This window comes from Zootoca vivipara, chromosome 2 (assembly GCF_965207765.1).
Source record: "Zootoca vivipara chromosome 2, rZooViv2.hap1.1, whole genome shotgun sequence".
NCBI lineage: Eukaryota > Metazoa > Chordata > Lepidosauria > Squamata > Lacertidae > Zootoca > Zootoca vivipara.
This window is the reverse complement of record NC_142584.1, coordinates 107,042,382-107,061,990: the sequence shown is the minus strand read 5'-3', so window position 1 is coordinate 107,061,990 and position 19,609 is coordinate 107,042,382. Positions and strand designations below refer to the sequence as shown.

Genomic DNA, 19,609 nt, shown 5'->3' with positions numbered 1-19,609 from the left:
TGTCAAAAGGGCTAAAAAAGTTATTTTGCAATAGCAATTTAGCTAGCAACGATGTTCACCTCAGGCTATTTCCTAGCCTTGTAAACTAAGATGTCCCTGTTTCCCGGGGACAGTCCCTGGATTTACAAATCAGTCCCCTGCCAAAATCCATCTACAGATGAAACTCGGAAAATTAGAATATCGGCGAAAAGTGCATTTATTTCAGTAATGCAACTTAAAAGGTGAAACCAATATATGAGATAGATGCCTGACATGCAAAGCAAGATATGCCAAGCCTTCATTTGTTGTAATTGTAATTATTTTGCCGTTAGCCGGGTCAATTATAAATGGAATGTAATTAACAAAAGGTAATAGCGATGTTTATTTTTGTATTATTGTAACTATTTGTTTTATTACTGTAGAATGCCTTCCTACCCTGTGGAATGCCCTCCCACTAGAGGTCAAAGAGAACAATTACCAGACCTTTAGAAGGCATCTCAAGGCAGCCCTGTTTAGGGAAGCTTTTAATGTTTGATGGATTTCTGTATTTTAGAATTTCTGTTTTTTTTGGAAGCCGCCCAGAGTGGCTGGGGGAACCCGGCCAGATGGGCGGGGTATAAATAATAAATTATTATTATTATTATTATTATTATTATTATTATTATTATTATTTCCAAAAGAAAGCATTTGTAAAAATTAAAAGAAAAAATAATAAGTTGCATTACTGAAATAAATGCACTTTTCGACGATATTCTAATTTTCCAAATTTCACCGGTATTTAGTAGAAAGTTGAAAAGTGTCCCTGGATTCATTGAAAAATATCTGGTAACCTTACTGTAAACAGCAAAGCTCTTGACCTGATTTCCTATACCTAACCAACAATAACCAGAAAGAAAAATGCTACTCCGCCAATTGTAGCAACACCAAGAGAGGAAGACAAGCTTTACCAGGAGACTTTCAGCAGCAGCAGCAGGCAGGCACCACACCCAGTTAAGGTCCTTTCTGAGCTTCTGCTGAGGACAAAGCAGCCTTCAGTATCCGTGCAGTAATTAGTTGGGCTGATGGAAAAACCCAGAACAGAAATGGCTTTGAACATCCGTTTTCCTCCTGCTATTTAGAGCATTCTAACTTGACGCTGTACAGCAGTGGTTTTCAACCAGTGTGCTTTGTCAACACTGGACTGTCCCTCTTTCTTTCCCTCCCTCCTCTGATGCCCTCTCCCGACTCCTAAAAGGCTTGCACAGCTGACTGTTGGAGCTGATCTGGCTACAATATCCGGAGGCAAATGGTACTTCTGAGGCTGGTTGCCAGGAGCTGAGGCAGCTCAGAGACCAGGGGCGGCAACAGCAGCTGCCTAGAGGACTCCCAAGGAGAGGAGAAGAGGCTGAGGGAGCCCTCCACAAGGAAGGATGTTCGAAAAAGGGTGAGAGGCTGCCAGCTCTGCAGGCAAGGGGTGACATAACTGGGCTCCTGAGCCCCTCAGGGGCACCACAGAAAGAATGCAGTTGCTCAAGGGAGCCACTAAATCAGGGGTCAGCAACCGTTTTCAGCCATGGGCCGGTCTACCATCCCTCAGACCATGTGGTGAGCCAGACTATATTTTAGGGGGGGGGATGAATGAATGAATTACTATGCCCCACAAATAACCCAGAGATGCATTTTAAATAAAAAGGCACATTCTACTCATGTAAAAACACGCTGATTCCCAGACCGTCCGCAGACCGGATTGAGAAGGCGATTGGGCTGCATCCGGCCCCCGGGCCTTAGGGTGCATACCCCTGCACTAAATGGCCAAAAAAATCTGTGGTTGTCTGTTTGTTAGCAATATAATTCCAGACTATGACAGTTGGGCAGAGGTACAGTTAGAAGGCCTGTTCCTGAGCAGCAGAGAAGCTCCGCCTGAACTGAATTTGATTTGAAAAAACTTTCTGAGTTCACATCTCTCTCTCTCTCTTTGTCTTTGTGCTTGATCTGGGTTAGGCGGCTTTGCTAACAATTAAACAGGCAAAGGACGGGCATTGCACCTGGAGAAGGGGAGACTGCAAATGATGCAATGAATCAGCCCTGCAGGGGTTTGACCACTGCTTGTGATTTTGATTGTCAGGTGCTTCGGAAGAGGATACGTCAGGGGGCTTATTCCCACTTGGTTCAAAATATCATGATATATAGGTATATTGCAATGTTTAGCTGGTGATATATCACAATGTTGAAAACTAGGTATCAGCCAGCCCTACCCAACAGAGGAGCAGATACTGTTACCGGGAAATAGGAAGGGGGGGTAAAGACCTCCCCACCACCACCACAAGCCTTCCAATGTTGTTCTACTGAGAAGGGGGGGAAACTACTTTTTCTAGTTGCAATGTCTTTGTTGGGATAAAACAACTATGCAACAAGGCAGGCTCCATGCCTTATCTCTACTAAGCATGTTACGTAAGATGTTTCGAGAATCTGGTCAAAGACTTTGCAATTAGAAAAAGTAGGTGGCGCTGTGGGTTAAAGTATGTGGCGCTGTGGGATAAACCAGAGCCTAGGGAAGATAAAGAGGTGGTGATGAAAGCTAAGAAGGTCCTGAAGGACTATTTTTACTGGAATTTACATAAAGACACTGGATTGGACATGGTATGGGATGCAAGTAAAGCAGTGATGAGAGGCTTTCTAATACAACAAAACAGCTTCTTGAAACGAAAGAAAGAAAAAAAGAAGGAAGAAATTTTGAAATGTCTCATGGAAAATGAAAAAAACCTGATCGACAAACCAGAGAATCAACAAATTAAGAATAATATAAAGATGTTACATGCACAATTCTCTATGTTGATCAATCAGGAGATCGAATGGAAAATAAAGCAAATGAGACAAAGAAATTTCGAATCGGCAAATAAAATGGGAAAACTGTTGGCCTGGCAGTTAAGGAAACGTCAAAACCAAAATACAATAACTAAGATAAAAACAGAGGGAGGTGTGACGGAAGAATCAAAGGAAATTAAGAAAGCCTTTCAAAAGTTTTATAAAGACTTGTATTGCAAAAAGAAAGAAGAGGAGAAGAAGATCAGTGACTATCTAGGAAAATATGGTTTGAAACCAATTCCTGATGAGGAAAGAAAGAGACTTAATAACCGGATAACAACACGAGAAGTACAACAAGCAATAAAGAGAATGAAATTAGGTAAAGCCCCAGGACCAGATGGACTTTCAGCGAAATATTATAAAGTACTAAATGGACAGTTGGTACCAATTTTAGAAGAGGTGATGAATGACATTCTTGCAGGAGGGAAGATCCCAAATACATGGAAGGAGGCGTATATAACATTGATTCCAAAGCCTGGCACAGATGGTTTAGAAGTAAGAAATTATAGACCAATATCATTATTGAACAATGACTATAAATTATTCGCAGATATAATGTCTAAGAGGCTGAAAGAAGTATTGAAGGAAATGATACATAAAGCCCAAGCTGGTTTTCTTCCTGGTAGACAGTTAAAGGACAATGTTAGACATATAATAGATGTAATAGAATATCTGGAAACCAAGATAGATAAACCAGCAGTCTTGATGTTTGTGGATGCAGAGAAAGCCTTCGACAATATATCTTGGCAGTTTATGAAGAGAAACTTGGAATCGATGGTTGGGAAAGATTTATTTTTGAATGGGATCGAGGCAATATATTCAGAACAAAAGGCAAGACTGATAATTAATAATACATTGACAGAATATTTTGACATCACAAAGGGAACTAGACAGGGTTGTCCTTTATCCCCTCTATTATTCATTATGGTCCTGGAAGTATTGTTGAACAGACTAAGAGATCTTTCTTCTATTAGAGGAATTAAAGTCGGTGCAAAACAATTCAAAGTGAAAGCCTTCGCAGATGATTTAGTTTTAACAGTGGAAAACCCTAAGGAAAGTGTTGCAGAAGCTATAGAAGAAATTGAGAAATTTGGCCAACTTGCAGGATTTAAGTCAAATAGACAGAAAACAAAGGTCATGGTAATGAATATGACGAAGGAGGAGACGCAGGAGCTACAGCTGAAATACGGATTTGACGTGGCAAAAAAAGTACAATACCTGGGAATATGGATGACAGCAAAGAATATTAATTTATACAGTGACAACTACGAACCAGTATGGAGAGAAATAAAGACCTAGAAAGATGGACTAATATGAAAATGTCATTCTTGGGAAGAATAGCAGCAATAAAGATGAATGTGTTACCTAAGATGTTATTCCTATTTCAAACCATACCTGTTGTGAAAGGCACTAGACAATTCCAAGAATGGCAGAGGATTTTGTCAAGATTTGTCTGGCAGGGGGAAAAGCCTAGAATAAAACATAAAATCTTGATAGATAGAAAAGAAAGAGGCGGATTCTCCTTACCAGACCTGAGACTTTATTACGAAGCATCTTGTCTGTGCTGGATAAAAGAGTGGATAACTCTAAAGAATACGGACCTGCTAGATTTGGAAGGTTTTAATAATAGATTTGGATGGCATGCATATTTATGGTATGATAAAAAAAGTCTCATCAAGGGTTTACAAACCATGTGATAAGAAGATCTCTGTATGAGGTGTGGGAAAGGAATAAAATGCTGTTAGAGACTAAGACACCATGGTGGGTATCACCAGCAGAGGTATTAACAGTCAAGAAAGTAAACATGGAGGGGAGGAGGGCCACATATGAGGAAATTTTGATAAAAACTGAAAAAGGCTGGAGACTGAAATCTTATGAAGAAATTAAAGGGGTTTTAACAGGATGGATACAATACCATCAAATAAATGATGTCCTTAGAGAAGATAGGAAAATAGGTTTTGAGGACAAAAGGTCCAAATTCCAAATGGAAGTGCTAGAAGGCAAAACAAAGCTTTTGTCAAAAATGTATGATTTGTTGCTAGAATGGTACACAAAAAGACGAGTTGACAAAAGAGGTAATGATTAAATGGGCAAAGGATTTTGGGCATAATATTGAATATGACGCGTGGTTGAAACTATGGAATCAAACTTTAAGATTTACAGCATGTACTGCCTTGAAGGAAAATGTATATAAGATGATGTATAGATGGTATTTAACACCAGTTAAACTAGCTAAAATGTATAGAATGAGTGATAAAGCATGCTGGAAATGTAAAGAGAGAGACGGTGAATTTTATCATATGTGGTGGACATGCGACAAGGTAAAAAGATTTTGGGAGATGTTATATAACGAACTGAAAAAGATGTTTAAATATACCTTCCCCAAAAAAACGGAAGCATTTTTGTTGGGAATAATAGGAGGATTAGAAAAGAAGATCAAGTATTGTTTATGTATGCGACAACCGCGGCTAGGACATTGTTAGCCCAAAAATGGAAATTACAGGAAGTACCTACAATCGATGAGTGGCAGATGAAAATGATGGACTATGCTGAATTAGCTAGACTGACTTGCAAGATCCGAGACCAAGGAGAGACGAGGTTTCAAAAGGACTGGAGTAAATATGTGGACTATATGGAGAAAAACTGTAGATCTTTAAAAACACTTGCAGGATTGAAATAAATCCTACGAATTGACTAAAAAAAAAGTTAAAAAGGAACTGCAAAAATCGGAGTTAACAAGATACCCGCATGAAGGGAGGGGGGGAAGTCACAGCTCGGCAGAGCAAGATGTAAGAGGAAAACATAAGATGTTTTGTATAAAAGTTTGTTTTTTTATTTTAATTTGTTAAATTGGAAAATTGAATAAAATTTATTATAAAAAAAATAAACCAGAGCCTAGGGCTTGCCAAACAGAAGGTCGGTGGTTCGAATCTCCATGACGGGGTGAGCTCCCGTTGCTCGGTCCCAGCTCCTGCCAACCTAGCAGTTCAAAAGCACGTCAAAGTGCAAGTAGATAAATAGGAACCGCTACAGCGGGAAGGTAAACGGCGTTTCCGTGTGCTGCTCTGGTTCGCCAGAAGCGGCTTAGTCATGCTGGCCACATGACTCAGAAGCTGTACACCGGCACCCTCGGCCAGTAAAGAGAGATGAGTGCCGCAACCCCAGAGTCAGTCACGACTGGACCTAATGGGGTCCCTTTACCTTTATTAATCCCTCCCCCCCCCCCGAATAAAAATAAAGTGGAAGTATAGATGGAAGCATTATTTTCCAATTTAATGTAGGTTTTGTTTCTTTTTGAAAAATAAGGTTTTATTTAATGGTCTATTATTGTTTATATTTTGGGGCACCAAAGTCTTTTAAGTGCTTAGGGCCTCTAAAGGTGTTAATCTGGCCCTGGCTATACAAGGATAGGGATAACATGGCCTGTATAGTTCATGCCCTGGTAACCTTGAGACTGAATTGCTGCAATGTACTTCATGCAGGGCTGCCCTTGGCTTGCTCCAGAAGCTTCAGCTGATAGAGAATGCAGAAGCTAGAACTGCTGATCGGGAGGAAGATGACCGATAACATGTGATAAGACCGCACTGGCTGCCCTTGCGATTATGTGCAAAGCCCCGCCCACCTGAAACCTTGTGTCACTGAGATCATCCAAAGAAGCCCTGTTAGCTGCCCCCTGTATTACAGAGGCTTCACCAGCCTCAAGCAAAAGTTGGGCATTTTGCGGAACAGGAAAGATTGGGCAGAGATCCTCACTTTTGATTTCCAGGTGTCTCTTGAAGATATTTTTATGCCAACAGGCCTATGCAGTTGTATAAAATTTTACTGAGTAGCCAGTCATTTTAATGATTACACTGCTTTTAATTGTGTTTTATAGAAAATATATACAAAATGTTTATATATTGCTGCACAACGCTCTGATATAGTATGAGGATGCCATATACAGTGGTACCTCGGTTTATGAACACAATTGGTTCCGGAAGTCTGTTCATAAACTGAAGCGTTCATAAACTGAAGCGAACTTTCCCATTGAAAGTAATGGAAAGTGGATTAATCCGTTCCAGATGGTCCGCGGGGTACTTAAACTGAAGCGTTCATAAACTGAAGCGAACTTTCCCATTGAAAGTAATGGAAAGTGGATTAATCCGTTCCAGATGGGTCCGCAGAGTACTTAAACTGAAGCGTTCATAAACTGAAGCATGGGTGTAATTGGTTCCGGAAGTCTGTTCATAAACTGAAGTGTTCATAAACTGAAACGAACTTTCCCATTGAAAGTAATGGAAAATGAATTAATCCGTTCCAGATGGGTCCGCGGCGTTCATAAACCGAAAATTCATAAACCGAGGTGTTCATAAACCGAGGTTCCACTGTAAATGCTTTTAAAATTTTATAAATAAATTACAGAACTGTCCAATAAGCTAAGATTTTCATAGGACGCCTTTAGCCCTGCTGCGACCTGCAAAACTCTTATCTCCGTGACAAGGAAACTGGTGGCACCGACTCTTTGCAATCTCATTTACTAAAAACGTATCTGTTGATATGAGCATATCCCAACCACTGACGCCAGCTTTTAATGACCTTGGGCATATGATGCTTTATGGTTATACTTTATTGGGATAGTTATTGTTTTATTTCCGGGGGGGGGGGGACAAAACCTTGCACGTCAAACGAAATGCAGTATGTAAATTATTTTTAAAAACAAACAATCCCCTGAGTGGATGGTGCAGTGGGCTGTTCCAACCACCTGGCGTCCCCGCAGCCTTAATTTTCCACTGATGTGGTGTGTCCAGTGTATGTGTTAATGGCAGGGGTCCAGGTTGCCAACTTCTTTAGAGCGTGGGCGTATGTGGAATTTTGATAAGGTGCTGTTGGTACGAGTCACAAAATGGCTGCCATGGGGGCATATCATAACACAAAACTGTGATCGCTAAAAGTCAGCATGGGTTTCTAAAAAATAAGTCATGTCAGACTAATCTGATCTCATTTTTTGACAGAATTACAAGCCTGGTAGATGAAGGGAACGCTGTGGATGTAGCCTATCTCAATTTTAGCAAGGCCTTTGACAAGGTGCCCCATGATATTCTTGTAAAGAAGCTGGTAAAATGCGGCCTAGACAATGCTACCATTCAGTGGATTTGTAATTTTGGCTTACTGACCGAACCCAAAGGGTGCTCATCAATGGCTCCTCCTCCTGGAGAGTAGTGACTAGTGGGGTGCCACAGGGTTCTGTCTTGGGCCCAGTCTTATTCAACAATGACTTGGATGATGGGCTTGTGGGCATCCTGAGCAAGTTTGCAGATGACACCAAATTGGGAGGGGTGGCTAATACCCCAGAGGACAGGATCACACTTCAAAATGACCTTAAAAGATTAGACAACTGGGCCAAAGCAAACAAGATGAATTTTAACAAGGAGAAATGTAAGGTACTACACTTGGGCAAAAAAAATGAAAGGCACAAATACAGGATGGGGGACACCTGGCTTGAGAGCAGTACATGTGAAAAGGATCTAGGAGTCTTGGTAGACCACAAACTTGACATGAGTCAACAGTGTGATGCAGCAGCTAAAAAAAGCCAATGCAATTCTGGGCTGCATCAATAGGAGTATAGCATCTAGATCAAGGGAAGTAATAGTACCACTGTATTCTGCTCTGGTCAGACCTCACCTGGAGTACTGTGTCCAATTCTGGGCACCACAGTTCAAGAAGGATATTGACAAGCTGGAATGTGTCCAGAAGAGGGCAACCAAAATGGTCAAAGGCCTGGAAACGATGCCTTATGAGGAACAGCTTAGGGAGAAAGGTTGTTTTCTGCTGCTCCAGAGGAGCGGACACGGAGCAATGGATTCAAACTACAAGAAAGAAGATTCCACCTAAACATTAGGAAGAACTTCCTGACAGTAAGAGCTGTTCGGCAGTGGAATTTGCTACCAAGGAGTGTGGTGGAGTCCCCTTCTTTGGAGGTCTTTAAGCAGAGGCTTGACAGGCATATGTCAAGAATGCTTTGATGGTGTTTCCTGCTTGGCAGGGGTTTGGACTGGATGGCCCTTGTGGTCTCTTCCAACTCTATGATTCTAAGTCATCAGAGTAACAAAGGAAAATTAGTTACATAAATGTCTCCACCTTAAAATGTCACGAGTAACCCAAAACTAAACCAGAACAACTAAGAACAACCAGGAATAGAGTAACAAGTGATGCAAAAAGGCAGATCACTGCCCCTAGAAGTTTACAATCTAAATTTCAACTGTGCAGCAATTGTTAAAGGAAAGGAAGGAGACAAAGGGTGGATGTACACACACGGAAAAAATGCTATAAATAAGTCAGAAATCGAAATCATTTTTTAAAAAAGGAAAAAAAACTATGTAAAAACCACTTAGAATTTTTTTGCTCTCCAGCGCTACCTGGTGGTGCAGGTTTATAAAGCATGCAAAGCACTGTTTTTTTACTGATTGTAGCAGAGTCCAGATGATGCTGTTAAGGTGCTACACTCAATATGCCAGCAAGTTTGGAAAACTCAGCAGTGGCCAGAGGATTGGAGAAGATCAGTCTACATCCCAATCCCAAAGAAGGGCAGCGCCAAAGAATGCTCCAACTACCGCACAATTGCGCTCATTTCACACGCCAGCAAGGTTTTGCTTAAAATTCTACAAGGCAGGCTTAGGCAGTATGTGGACCGAGAACTCCCAGAAGTGCAAGCTGGATTTCGAAGGGGCAGAGGAACCAGAGACGAAATAGCAAACATGCGCTGGATTATGGAGTTCCAGGAAAAACATCTACTTCTGCTTCATTGACTATGCAAAAGCATTTGTGCCGAACACAGCAAACTATGGTAAGCGCTTAAAGAAATGGGAGTGCCTGATCACCTCATCTGTCTCCTGAGAAATCTCTATGTGGGACAAGAAGCAACAGTTAGAACTAGATATGGAACAACTGAGTGATTCAAAATTGGGAAAGGAATACGACAAGGCTGTATATTGTCTCCCTGCTTATATATCTTATATGCAGAATTCATCATGCGAAAGGCTGGACTAGATGAATCCCAAACCGGAATTAAGATTGCCGGAAGAAATATCAACAACCTCAGGTATGCAGATGACACAACCTTGATGGCAGAAAGTGAGGAAGACAGCCAGTGCAGTAAAGTGGTTAAGAGTGATAGACTCGTAATCTGGGGGACCAGGTTCGCGTCTCCGCTCCTCCACATGCAGTTGCTGGGTGACCTTGGGCTAGTCACATTTCTCTGAAGCCTCTCAGCCCCACTCACCTCACAGAGTGTTTGTTGTAGGGGAGGAAGGGAAAGGAGAATGTGAGCCGCTTTGAGACTCCTTCGGGTAGCGATAAAGCGGGGTATCAAATCCAAACTCTTCTTTAATGAGGATGAAAGAGGAGAGCGCAAACTATGGTCTGAAGCTCAACATCAAAAAAACTAAGATCATGGCCACTGGTCCCATCACCTTCTGGCAAATAGAAGGGGAAGAAATGGAGGCAGTGAGAGATTTTACTTTCTTGGGTTCCATGATCACTGCAGATGGTGACAGCAGTCACGAAATTAAAAGACGCCTGCTTCTTGGGAGAAAAGCAATGAGAAACCTAGCAGCATCTTAAAAAGCAGAGACATCACCTTGCCGACAAAGGTCTATATAGTTAAAGCTATGGTTTTCCCAGTAGTGATGTATGGAAGTGAGAGCTGGACCATAAAGAAGGCTGGTCGCCGAAGAATTGATGCTTTTGAATTATGGTGCTGGAGGAGACTCTTGAGAGTCCCATGGACTGCAAGAAGATCAAACCTATCCATTCTGAAGGAAATCAGCCCTGAGTTCTCACTGGAAGGACAGATCGTGAAGCTGAGGCTCCAATACTTTGGCCACCTCATGAGAAGACTCCCTGGAAAAGACCCTGATGTTGGGAAAGATGGAGGGCACAAGGAGAAGGGGACGACAGGACGAGTTGGTTGAACAGTGTTCTTGAAGCTACGAACATGAGTCTGACCAAACTGCGGGAGGCAGTACAAGACAGGAGTGTCTGGCATGCTCTGGTCCATGGGGTCATGAAGAGTCAGACACGACTAAACGACTAAACAACAACAAGCAGAGTCCAAAGAAGATGGTAAGACTATACTAAAGTTACAAAACTCAGAGATTAAAACGAAGGGCTTCAATTGAGGAAAAAGCTTCAGGGGTTAGAGGTGGGGGTTATTAGAAATGTTCTGGGAGGGAGTAAGCTTCAGGGGGCAGATATTCCTGCTAAATGGGATGCAGGTGGCGCTGTGGGTCAGCGGTTCGAATCCCTGCGACGGGGTGAGCTCCCGTTGCTCGGTCCCTTCTCCTGCCAACCTAGCAGTTCAAAAGAACGTCAAAGTACAAGTAGATAAATAGGGATCGCTCCACGGGGAAGGTAAACGGAATTTCTGTGTGCTGCCCTGGTTCGCCAGAAGCGGCTTTGTCATGCTGGCCCCATGACCTGGAAGCTGTACGCCGGCTCCCTCGGCCAATAATGCGGGATGAGCGCACAACCCCAGAGTCAGTCATGACTGGACCTAATGGTCAGGGGTCCCTTTACCTTTACTATTCCTGCTAAAGGAAGCCTTGTAAAACACAGTGACATCCACAGCCACGTTCGTACACCCTCAGATACAGATCACTTCCCAAAAGCCCCTGGCCCCTTTTCCCTTCCAGTTTCAAGCCTGCTTCTTTGCAGAACTGGAAAGGGGAAGTAATAAAACTATCTACTTAGAGTGACTAACAAATGTATGATGCTATGACCTTTGATGGCATAGAGTGTCCTTCAATGAACCCATGAAGCCGTTATACCAAGTTGCTTTTATGAGCAAGCAGGGTGGATAAAAATCAATGATTTAAAAAAAAATTGAATTTTTTTGATTTAAATCATTTTTTTAAAAAAAAAATGCTTCTTGAGGAAAATATATTACCATCCAAAGGTTATTCCATCATGAAATAAAGATTAGTTTTTTAATTATGTAGAATAAGATTGTTTATGTTTAAATTTTTTGGTAAATAAATTCCATTAATCCATTAACAATGTCATGCTCTTCCAGAGGTTTTTGTAAGATTATTGGGCAGTTTGTATGCCTACAAGATATTATCACAGATGCTTGGTTTACTTTTGCAGTTCTCAAAACTGAATTTGACTCAGCAGAGATCACATGCCTCTTCTTCACAGCAAAAATGTTATAACATGAACAGAGTTGAGAAAAAGACCTTAATCCTATTGTTCTACAAACCTATGAATACAGAAACAACCCCTTCAGTGCTAAGTTTCAAGAAGTTCAGTGAATAGAATAGAAACAATATTTTTCTGATTGTTTGGAGTGGACAGTATTTAAGTTTTTCATGTGTAGGCTGGGCTGACAGTCTAAGTTTCTTAAAATACTGTATATATATTTTGTTTTTGTTTAGCCAAATTAGTTAACAAACATGGATGTTTGTTTAAGCAAATAACATATGCTGTAATGTTATTGTTTCAGTTGAATAAATCTATTTAAATTGTTATTATTAAGGTAATGATTATTTTTCTCCTTCCTAAGTACAACAGAAAAGTTGTCCAAATATGAATGATTAACCTATTAAACTGGGGATAAAAAAAACCTAATATGAAAAGTTGTTATTCTAAAAATCTTCATCTACTTGCATATTAAAGTTATACCAGCAAGAATTAGTCTTTCTGTAGAAAACTATGATTTAAATCAAGCCTTACTGACTAGTGATTTAAATCAGTTTGATTTAAATCAAATCCACCCAGTGAGCAAGCACATGAGAGGTGGGAGAAAGACTGTAAGCAGCATGGCCAGAAAGAAATAAAACGTGGTGAAGTGCAAAGCGGTAAGAATTGCATTAACAGTGCCCATTCACACATGCAAAATTATTGATAACACAATCATCCTTCTTCAGCAGAGCAGCATATATTAAATTAATAAACTCCTACAAAAATTTGCCGAAAGAAACCAAAATACTTCCACAGAATTATTCAGAAACTCTTCAGTCCTATCAGGTTTGGGTTCTCCCGGCGAGTTAACATGGCGATGCCAGTCATGGATTCTTGCCATGTGCTGGGGCGACCTCTATATACACACATACACACACGTACATGTGTGTGTCCCCCCCCCCCTCATCTGGCCTCCTAATAAAGTAAAAACAATTGTATGATAGAAGCTAGGCAAAAGCCTCCTCCCCAAGTGAGGGGAGCCCCCCTGCGTAAATTCAGCACAGCGTTTCCCCGCCTTTGCAGAACTCCTTTATTCCAAACCTCACACAGACAACCAAGATCCACACTCCAGAGCACTTTATATTTAAATTGGAAAGGCAATTTTTTGGGGGGGGTAGGGGATAGGATATGTGGCTTCCCAATTACCGCCTCCTCTGTCACCTTTCCTCTTCTTCATTTAAGCAGAGTTCCTGAATTGCAGGGGGCTGGACTAGAGGACCCTCGGGCTCCCTTCCAACTCTACAATTTTACAATTACAACGTGTCCCACCCACCATACCTGCTTGCAGTCTAGAATCTGTTCATATAGGGTTCTTAAAAAAAATTCTCCTGGACAAGGCAGACATCCTTACCTCTCGAAGAGCACGCAGCACTCCCTCTCCTCCTCCTCGTTTTCAGGGGTGGGCACTTTACTCTTTCCTCTGATTTTCTGCCACAATGTGTAAACCTATTGGCTGCACAGCAGAGGCCCTTCAAGAGCAGCTCGAGTCCATTTGCAGCTAGCAGTCTGGGGCAAACGGCAGGCTTGAAAGGCGCATTACAACAATCTGAACTTTCAATTTCGAAATTCGCACGTGGAAACTGTTCTAAACATCAGCCGCAGCTGTTGAAGCAGTTGCTTTCCGAGCCAAACGAATCGGTGCAATGAGCAAAAAGCCACAGAATCAACTACATTCTACCACAGCATCACCCAACCTGGGAGTTGCGAAGCCTGTGAAACAGTCAGGTCTTTCCTGTCAGAAAACTCCAGTCAGAAAACCCCCGTTGGAAAACCCCAGGAACGGATCCTGGTGCCTTTTTTGCAGCTGCTGCTGCAGCCACTAGAAGGAAAAAGCGGGGGCCGGGGAAGCACGACGTTTTATATTATAGCGATTGCAAGCCTTGTTTGTTTTTTAATGCAGTTACTGAAAACAGCTTGGAGCTCAACATTTGTTGTTGGAAAAGCAGGATGCAAATATCATTTAAAAAGAAAAGGCAGCTGCAATCCTAAAATGAGAAAAGCATGAAAACCATGAAGGATTCCAAATCCTATACATTTAAAATAAATGTATAAAAGCAGGGGGAAAGAGCAGTGTGTCGTCCCTGAGGCCCCTCAGCGGAGCCTGGCAACAAATGGGAAGGGCAGGCACTCAGGCGCAGCTGCAGCTACAGGAAAACCGTTGCTGTTATCGTTAGAAATACAGTACACCAACTGCCACTACGCTTACTTCCCTGTGACTAAAAGCTGAGTAGGCGTGGCTAGGATTGCTCTGCCAATAGCTTTGTAGCAGGTGTGGGTTTTCTTTTCCTGGAGCATAATAAAACCTCTCTTTGCTTTCTGTTGTGACGTGGGGTTTGTGATTTCAGCTCTCTTGACATAACATGCTGGAGACAGTTCTCTAGTAACAGCTCTTTATTAAAGTGAACAAGACTGAAGACTGAGGAGAGGAAAGCTACATTTATAGGGACAGGGGACTAGCTAGGAAGGGATACATTTTGGAGGGAACAATATCAAGCAATCACAGTGCTGCCTTTTGGAGGAAACCAATAAGACAGAGGATCCAAATACAGCAGCTTAAATGAACCAATAGTAGCTGTACCCTCTGGAACCAAAAGGCAGTTACTTTATCCTAATGCAAATACAGACAATAATAATACAGATATAAAATCCTTTGACTCAATACACAACACCCCTCCCCCCCTAGTGAGCACAGCAGACGTAATCCCTCAGGTACTGTGGGGTCCTACAACTTCTACTTGATCTCCTGACAACAGGTGTTGCAGGTTCTGGATTGGGTGTTACCTGTGGTGGAGGGGCTGCTATAGGGGGTTCGTCAGGAACAGATGGAGTCCCAGACATCTCAGGGTCCCCTACCTGTACCTCATCATCCTGAGGACTAGCAGACCCTGGTTCATTTGCTGAAGCCCCTGGTGACTGCACCTCTGGGCCATCTTCACTCTGGTCTCGCAGCTGTGCGTCATTAGCCAGGGATGAATTATCTGACTCCTCCCTGCTGAGCGCCCGGCGCCTCAGCTGATCTATATGTCTCTTCCAAACTTGCCCATTTTCCAAGGTCACATAATAGGACACAGGTCCACTAGCCCGGGTGATCACACCGGCCACCCACCGCGGACCTCGTGAATAGTTCCTCACCCAGACCAGATCTTCAGGGGCGAGATACCTTGTTGTGTCAGTCTCAGCCTGGGGGGTTGCTCTTGAATTACGGTTTGGCATTTTATCTGGGTGGACATAATCCAGCACAGTTACCAGTCTTCTACCTAAGAGCAGCTCGGCTGGCGACTTGCCCGTCGCAGTACACGGCGTCACATGCTGCAAAAATAACATTCGCGCAATGCGAGCCGACCAGTTACCCTCCATTAAGCGCGCAATGGATTCTTTGGCTGTTCTTACCATGCGCTCAGCCTGCCCATTGGAGGATGGGTGAAAGGGCGCGGATGTGACCCCTCTTATAAAGTTATCAGCCAAGAATGCCCTGAATTCTTGGGATACAAAAGCTGCCCCATTATCTGATACAATGGTCTCAGGTAACCCGTGGGTAGCAAACAGCTGCCTCAACACCTTGATTACGGCAGCTGATGCCATGCTAGGGACCATCGCCACTTCTAACCATTTGGAATATGCATCAACGATAACCAAAAAGACCTTCCCTTGGAATGGCCCAGCAAAATCTATGTGCAGCCGGCTCCAGGGAGTCCTGGACTGCTCCCACCAGTGGACTGGTGCTCTGGCCACTTCTGGCCGCACCTCTTGGCATGCCTTGCATGTTCGTACCCATTGTTCTATGTTCTGGTCCATTCCAGGCCACCACACATAACATCGGGCTAGCGACTTCATCCTGACCATTCCCGGGTGTCCCATGTGAAGCGTCTCAAGAACCCTGTTTCTCAGTGGTGCTGGGATGATCACCCTATCTCCCCATAGGAGACAACCCTTATGCATGGACAATTCGTGCTGCCTTGTCGCATAAGGCCTGAATTTTTCTTCATGCGGACCACCTGGCCACCCCCTCCCCACCCAAGTGAGCACACGGGAGAGAACAGCATCTTTCCTAGTTTTCTCAGCTATATCCGTAGCTGTTACAGGAGCTCCCGGAAGTGTTTCTAGCATCATAATGTGCTCCGCCGGAGCAGGATCCTCATTGCTCCCGCCAGGAAGGGGCAATCGACTCAGCGCATCAGCATGGCACAACTGTTTCCCCGGCACATGGGTCAAGGTGTACTGGAACCCATTCAGGAATATTGACCAACGCAACATTCTGGGGGAGAGAATTTGTGGCGTTTGTTTGTTTGGGTTGAACAACCCTAACAGTGGTTTGTGGTCCGTTTCAATGGAGAAATGGCGACCGTACAAATAATCATAGAACCTTTTGATTCCGGACACAATAGCCAGTGCCTCTTTATCAATTTGAGCATAGTTGCGCTCTGTGGGCGACAACGTACGGGAATAGAAAGAGATGGGCTTTTCCGACCCATCCGGTTCCCTATGACTCAGCACAGCCCCCAGACCGTATTGAGAGGCATCACATGCCAGGACCAGCGGCTTTGACTCATCATAATGAGCAAGGACGCTCCTGCTACTCAGCATTCCTCGCAAGGAGTCAAAAGCCTTCTGCTGCTCCCGCCCCCATCGCCACACATTCTTTTTCTGCAATAGTCTATGTAATGGTTCAGCTACCGAAGCTTTCTGGGGTAAGAACGAATGATAAAAGTTAATAAGTCCCAGGAATGACTGCAACTCCGTCTTGTTCTGTGGTCGTGGTGCCTCGATGATGGCCTTAATCTTAGCATCTGTGGGGTGGATGCCTGATGCATCAATTTTAAACCCCAAGAAATCCACAGTTGGCACCCCAAAACTGCATTTTTCTTTTTTCAGTTGCAACCCCACCTCCTTGAGCAACACTGCACGGACACGCGCAACCAGTTCCTGTGGGTCTTTTCCAGCAATCAAAACGTCATCAAAAAATGGCAAGACCCCCGGCAGACCTCTTAACAGGCGTTCCATGAGCCCTTGAAAAATCCCTGGGGCCACACAAACTCCGAACTGTAATCTGTTAACTCTGAACGCCCCTTTATGTGTGACAATAGTCTGTGCTTCCGCTGATTGTGGGGTTACTGGCAGCTGTTGGTAAGCTTGTGCCAGGTCAATTTTGGCGAACACCTTGCCCCCAGCCAGTTTAGCCAACAGATGTGATACGACTGGAATGGGGTATGAGTTTCCCCTGAGTGCCTTATTGATAGTACATTTGTAATCTGCACATATCCTGACTTCCCCATTTGCTTTAAGGGGCGTGACGATTGGAGTCTCCCACTTAGCAGAGTCCACGGGTGAGAGAACTCCCTGCTTGACCAATTTATCCGGCTCTGCCTCGATCTTGGGTTGCAGTGCAAATGGCACTCGCCTTGGTTTGAGTCGGATTGGGGCCACACCGGGGTCCAACTCGAAGTCAACTGGGGGCCCTTTATAACAACCCAGTTTTCCATTAAAGAGACCAGCAAATTCCTTGCATAATGCCTCGCTCATCTCAGGGCAGGTTTGGATTGAATTAAGCCCTGAGATACTCAGTCCCAGGGCGGGGAACCAGTCAGTGCCCAGGAGACTGGGGCGACTGCCCTTCGCAATCACCAGTTTGAGTACAGCCTGTTTGTCCCGGAACTGTACTCTCACGGCACACATTCCCATAACATGGATGCGGCCTGCTGAGTACGACTGCAAGGTTGCCGGGAAGGGCTCCAGAGGGGGCAACTTACCCCTGGGGAAGAATGTCTTCGCGGTCTGGTCCGACACGATGGTGAATGCGGATCCGGAGTCCACCTCCATGTCGCACTGCTGACCCTCAATCTTCACCTTGACGTGTGCCTTGCCTTGCGCTGGAAACTGCACGGCCCTCCCGTTGATCTCCGTTACGTAGTGGCAGTCCTTTAGAAAACGAGTTGCTGTGGGCGGTCTGCGATGCTCCAGTCTAGGTGCTCCTGTTGCTCCCGACGCCGCCGATCTACAGACCCTGGCGATGTGACCCGTCTTTCCGCACGTCCAGCACATAGCATCCCTGAAACGACAACTCTTCCGCTCATGGTTTCCGCCACAACCTGGGCAACTGCCTCGGCGATCTTTGTGCACTGTGCAGGCCTGACGCACCAACTCGACCCCACGGACTGGGCTCTGGCTCGGAGTAGCCTCTAGCTCGTCCATGGCATGCGCAACTTCTATCTGTGGCTTAGTGGCCTTGCGACTGGCATCAAGCTCCTCTCTTTCATAATTCTCCGTGGAGGTGGCCTCCTTCAAGGCTGAAGCAAGGGTAACCTCTTCTTTAGCCACGATGCGTCTTCTGGCTTTCTTGCTGCTCAGACCACCAATAAACCGATCCAGGAGAGTCTCTTCCAGATTTTGGAAGCCGCAGTGCTGAGCGAGCTTCCGGAGTTCAGCCAGAAATGTGGATACAGACTCCCCAGCATGCTGCTGCCTCTTATGGAACTCCATCCGCCGGGCCATCTTGGTCTCAGTAGGCGCCAAGTGGCTTGTTAGGCAGGCAAGAATATCTTTGAGAGATGTCTCACTCAGCTTCGCTGGAGCAAGTAATGCCTTGGCCAGCTTGAAGGTCTCGGGCCCACAGTAGCTCAGGAATGTGGCCCTTCTTTTGCTGGCATCGGTGATCCCTTGAGCCACTGCAAAGAACTCGAAGCGTTCGACGTAGTCTTCCCATGTGTGGGGCTCTGATGGCTGGAAGGGCTCCAATACCCTTGGACTCTCCATTGTCCTAGCGGGCAGGGTCGTCTTCTCAGCTGGCCAGTGAGTCTTGTTCTAAGCTGCAATCCGGACTCTGAGGCAGGGCTGTGTTTAACCGCTCCTCAGCATTCCGGATCCCACCTTCGTCGCCAGTTGTTGTGACGTGGGGTTTGTGATTTCAGCTCTCTTGACATAACATGCTGGAGACAGTTCTCTAGTAACAGCTCTTTATTAAAGTGAACAAGACTGAAGACTGAGGAGAGGAAAGCTACATTTATAGGGACAGGGGACTAGCTAGGAAGGGATACATTTTGGAGGGAACAATATCAAGCAATCACAGTGCTGCCTTTTGGAGGAAACCAATAAGACAGAGGATCCAAATACAGCAGCTTAAATGAACCAATAGTAGCTGTACCCTCTGGAACCAAAAGGCAGTTACTTTATCCTAATGCAAATACAGACAATAATAATACAGATATAAAATCCTTTGACTCAATACACAACACTTTCCACACAAACACGCACACAATAAGCATTTGGAAACATTCCAGAATAATTAATATCTAGAGAAAGAAAGGAAAGAAAGGAGATTATGCATGCTGGTCCAGGCCAGACATAGGCAAACTCCGGTCCTGCAGATGTTTGGGACTACAACTCCCATCATCCCTAGCTAACAGGACCAGCGGTCAGGGATGATGGGAATTGTAGTCCCAAAACCTGCATGGCCAGAGTTTGCCTATCCCTGGTTTAAGCTTGCCTAAAAACAGATGGTTTAGTGATTGAGTTTATAGCGCAAACACAGTTCATGTGCCAGGTGCACAATGGATAGAAATACAGCAGCACCCTT

At 44.2% G+C, this 19,609-nt stretch overlaps 1 protein-coding gene across 6 annotated transcripts in view; it reads right to left on the bottom strand.

The window, feature by feature from the left end:
- Positions 1-14,227, bottom strand: part of LOC118081068 (C-type lectin domain family 2 member B-like) — a 29,025-nt gene extending 14,798 nt beyond the window's left edge. Inside the window, exons 1-2 of one of the 6 annotated variants that reach the window (XM_088663399.1) lie at positions 13,391-14,208; positions 927-1,037 (exon numbers count right to left, since the gene is read on the bottom strand). The gene's annotated coding sequence lies outside the window, so the exon portion shown is untranslated. Of the gene's footprint in view, positions 1-926; positions 1,038-13,317; positions 13,362-13,390 lie in introns of those variants that run through there. The other 5 variants (XM_088663400.1, XM_035107214.3, XM_088663398.1 and 2 more) reach the window with 5 other exon arrangements.
- Positions 14,228-19,609: the final 5,382 nt, after the last annotated feature.